This window comes from Palaemon carinicauda, chromosome 28 (genome assembly GCF_036898095.1).
Source record: "Palaemon carinicauda isolate YSFRI2023 chromosome 28, ASM3689809v2, whole genome shotgun sequence".
NCBI classification, from domain to species: domain Eukaryota; kingdom Metazoa; phylum Arthropoda; class Malacostraca; order Decapoda; family Palaemonidae; genus Palaemon; species Palaemon carinicauda.
Window position 1 is genome coordinate 68322596 of NC_090752.1, and position 5000 is coordinate 68327595.

A 5000-nucleotide genomic window follows, 5' to 3' on the forward strand; every position below is an offset into this window, starting at 1 on the left:
AATTATAAAATCACTGCAAACAACTTTATAGAAACTAATTTCTCTTTTGCACTGACGTTTGCAAATAAATCTTTCAATAGTTATGAGCGAGTGAGAGAGATATTCAATCTCCTTCCGGCTTCTTTTCGCAATCATCGTCTAAGGTTTTCTTCAGGAAGCCTTTCCAGGGTCTGGCCAAGCAGTCTTTCCAGTTGCTTACATAAAAAGAAATTGCTTCAGATTGGCCATCTTATCTCTCCTCTGACGACTCACACTGCTTACATAAAAGAAATTGCTTCAGATTTGCCACCTTATCTCTCATGGGACGACTCTCACTATGTCCAAGAGGTTTATTACAGATTTATCATCGTTGCATGAACGATCATTGGTGTTACTCTATATTCTCAGGCGTTAAATAGAATTCTTCTGACAAGCGAGGGTCGTCTCTTCTCGGACGACTGTTGTCTCTGCTGTGGATGCAAAGGCGATGACGAAGCTGAGAGTGAAGAAGACGAAGGTGGCCCCCAGTTGCAAGAAGAGCACGCAGTCATCGCACTTCTGCTGCGGTCCTCTCTTGTTTTTGGAATCTGTTGAAAGAAGAGAATGAGTCGTCAGATCTCTTCCTCGAGACGCAATCAATTAAGATCATTTAGTGCTTAACAAAAATTCTATCATTCCACTCATCATAAACTAATGAACAGAAACTTTTTCTGCATTTTAAAAGTTAACTGGTTTTGTGACCGGTTTCAAGGAAAATAATCCATTCCAGGTTGTTTCTGTTCTGGCAAAATAAATGTCTGTGTCTGCTGTTGGATCTGCAAGACCTGATAATAAATAGATTAGTAAACATCACAGCCTGTATGAAAAGCACTTGGCGATGATAAAAAGCAATATGATAAAGAGTTTTGCATCGGTGTTAACACTTGTGTATCTCTAATGCTATGGAAGCGCTTATTGTGATACCAGACCATTTTTGTGATATTTCAATAACCACTAATCACTGAAAATTTAAAAAAAAAAAAAAATAGTACAAATATTCGTAACTGAAGTAGTCAATGATTCAACACAACTGATCAAAATGTATGTTAAAAAAAACCGTTAATTTATAAAACCCGATAATCCAAAGAGCCATCAGCAAGCACTATAACATAATCCTAACTACGCGGCCTTTTCCTTCTTTTGTCAAACCCAAGGAAGCAGAGATAAAGCATATTCGCAATCACACAGCAATGGCCCTAGATTTGGCGCAACTTAATTCAAGCTCCTAGTGCAAAAGCTCCTTTACAAGCAGAGTTGGGGCAATTTTTTTTTTATTTATTCTATAGAACAAACTAATTTTGTTTAATAAACAGTAGCGTTTCAGTGCTTATTTAATTTTTTTTTTCTTTGCACCTATAGCCACTTGTATTGAATTTTGCCCCAAAACACTCGTATTGTTCTTCTTCTTCCCTTATCCCACCGCTGCCCTATACCTGTAGCACGAAGTCCAGATGATTAACGTAAATAGGGTTCTAATATTTAGTAAGGATATCTATCACTCTGTGGGTAGAGTCTTGTTGATTCAGTAGTTACTGCAGTTACCTATTTCATGGTTAGTCAGAAAATGTAAGCTCTTCATGCATCAATGTACCCAAAAACTTTAGGTGTTTTAAAAATTACAATTTTCTTGGACACAATGTATCATCTTTTTTTTTATTGTTATATCAATATGGAATCAGAAACCAAATGGTCATTTCAGAGATGCCGAATTGAAGTTATTATACACATAGTCCAAAAGTTACTAGCTTAATAATTTTTTAGTAAAACAATCATTCTGTTTTTTCATCTAATTAGGTTCTATAGGCCTAACATTAAGGATTGTGAACTCTGGAATTCTAATTCTAAATTCTCTGAGAAGCTCTAGCACTCATAGACTCTGAAGCTACTTAATATTAGAAGTAACGCAGCTACTGGTTAATTGCTACATAGGGAACTACAGCTACCATTTTCTTTCATAACATCATAACTGTAACACCATGTAATGCAAACTATTGAAAAAACACAGCACAGTCACAGGTCAATGCATTTTTCTATTATTCTACAGCTACCATTTTCTTTCATAACTTCATAACTGCAACACCATGCAATGCAAACTATTGAAAAAACATATCAGTCATAGGTCAATGCATTTAGCTATTCTAGCTGGACAGTATGAGATCAAACAACAGAATGCATGTGTTTTGGATGTATGAGACTCTTCTATCTCGTTTCAATTTTAAACAATGAGCTCCATAGGAGATGCATGCAAAGTCACAGCACTTCTCACTTGTAGAAACAAAAGCCCATGTTGGCACTCAGTACCAGGAATCAAAAAAAAAAAAAACAGTCATACCATATACAGCAAATGGAAAAGATGATATAGCCTTAATAAACTCGTTTTTGTTTGGTGGTCAAACCTCTTTTCACACCAGACATATGTAACCAGTGCTGATCCTTATCAATGAAAATCTAATAATTTCAAGTAATAAATGTGGACTCCATTATGACTGAAAATTATCATCAAAGTTTAAGGACACTGAAGGCTCTCACAAAGAAATGTATAATCCATATTTAACTTAGTAATGATAATAACTCAATGAGCTTACTAATGAGGAGTAAGAGAATTCTAAACAGCGACATTCCGGTCGAAGAAGTAACATGCGTTAACGGAAGAGCGGAGCAAATTTCCCGGAGTGCTAACCAGTTAAGCCAAAGAAACTTTCTGGAGCGCTACTGTAGTGTATATCAAAGAAGAAATGAAAGAGTCATAGTCCCTTACCATCGAAGGACCTTGATGAAACAACCATTCAAATTCTTATCTACTTTTTGAACTAATTTCCTAATATCTAGACTCATAACAATTCACTCAGCTGAAATGATGTGGAAGAACTACTTCTACAATGGATGAGGACAAATATTTTGATATCTTAAGAAAATTTAATACGACTTCTGTACATCATAAAATACTTCCTTAATCACTGTACGTTGCACGGGTAGATTTAATAAAAAAAAAAAAAACACACACAACCTTCACTTTCAGGCATTGAAAATTATCATTCAACATTAGGCTATGAAGTAGTATCTCCTAGAGTGAGGCTGAAAGACTGCATGGTTAAAACTTTCTCCAAAACAAGGGAAGCTGGATTCTACAAGAAAGCAGTATTTTGTTTTCTAAATACAAAGGAGAATGTTCGATATACCTAAGCAAGAGGATTAGCCCAAGTATAGAACACTAATAAGTGCCACTGAATACAATTAAGGAATAATCAGCAACATTATGAGGAACTTTGCTTAATAGATTAAAAGAACACCCCATAAGTGTTTTCCCAGAAATAATACTTTTCACTGCACAAACTTACCAAAAGCATTCAATCAATGTCATAATCCTCTCCACATTTCGGTCTGTTATCCTCCAACAACGCATTATAAGAGTAATAAATTGGGAATTTTTCTTAAAAGGCAACGCTAAATCAAACTACTCTATTTTAGATTGATTTTGACACCAAGAAAGAAAACTATGAACGTGAACTTTAAAAGATCGTAATGTCTTTGAAATTTTATCATGGCATTAATATACGTCGTGTACATTTTCTTACAATAAATGAAAATTAAATATGAAAGAAAATATATCCTTATTTTTTAATTGGTGTTAAAATTCTTCAGGAAAGTAGGATGCATTATGGAACTCCCTAAAATCTTTCTTGATAAAGAAAGTAATCTTTATTTTAAAATCATACTGAATTAATATTTAATATTTATTTAGGAAACCATTTCTTCTCATTATTCCCTTTATCGTCTTCCCTAAATGTTGATTTTTCATATGACTTGAAGATCGGTTTCAGGAAAATCCGGTTAAGCAGAAGTAATGAGAATAAACTCGAAGGGGAATAGAGTTCGACTCAGTTGCTTGAAGGTACACTGTTAAAATTTGCATTAAATAAACGGTAAATGTCTGGCAACAATTATTCCAGGATTTTTACCGTTTTAATAACGGATATATTGACGTAAAGGAGTGATATTACGGTCACCAACCCGTAAAAGATAATAACAAAGTAAGGTAAAATTACGGTCGCCTGTATTTTACTAAAATACGGCTAAAAACAGGATATTTTTACGGAAAATTTCCTATTAAAATTACGGTTTTTTTCTAACAATGTAGCAGTAAGAGAGTATGACCTCTCAGCAGATTCAAAGGACAACTGTTAATATATGTTGTTGCTTCTGCAGAGACACTTGGATAAACCACATTTATAGCAATTAGGAATCCTCCTACTGGGACTGTAAGAATATGAATTGCATCGCTTTTGACCTGTAATAAAATGCCTTATTTTTATCCAGTGAAACGAACTTAACTTCCGATGTGTGATGAATACCTTTCTTTAAATAAAAGGTCTTTACTCAGTGGGAAGTATCACGTACACAACTGAAGTTATGTTTGGTGGCCAGCGTGATGATATAAAGGACCAAACCCCAGAGAGACTAAGGTCTTCAGAGGCCTTTGTCCTGCAGTGGACTAGATATGCAGAGAAGACCAAGGTCTCCAGAGGCCTTTGACCTGCAGTGGACTAGATATGCAGAGAAGACCAAGGTCTCCAGAGGCCTTTGACCTGCAGTGGACTAGATATGCTGAGAAGACCAAGGTCTCCAGAGGCCTTTGACCTGCAGTGGACTAGATATGCTGAGAAGACCAAGGTCTCCAGAGGCCTTTGTCCTGCAGTGGACTAGATATGCTGAGAAGACCAAGGTCTCCAGAGGCCTTTGTCCTGCAGTGGACTAGAAATGCTGAGAAGACCAAGGTCTCCAGAGGCCTTTGTCTAGCAGTGGACTAGAAATGCTGAGAAGACCAAGGTCTCCAGAGGCCTTTGTCCAGCAGTGGACTAGAAATGCAGAGAAGACCAAGGTCTCCAGAGGCCTTTGTCCAGCAGTGGACTAGAAATGCAGAAAAGACCAAAGTCTCCAGAGGCCTTTGTCCAGCAGTGGACTAGAAATGCTGAGAAGACTAA

At 36.3% G+C, this 5000-nt stretch overlaps 1 protein-coding gene and 1 pseudogene across 1 annotated transcript in view; both read right to left on the bottom strand.

Annotated features, from left to right (window-relative positions):
• The window catches only part of LOC137621878 (protein O-mannosyl-transferase TMTC2-like), a 95947-nt gene that overhangs the window by 6428 nt on the left and 84519 nt on the right, over positions 1-5000 (bottom strand).
• The window catches only part of LOC137621646 (contactin-3-like), a 33579-nt pseudogene continuing 28585 nt past the window's right edge, over positions 7-5000 (bottom strand).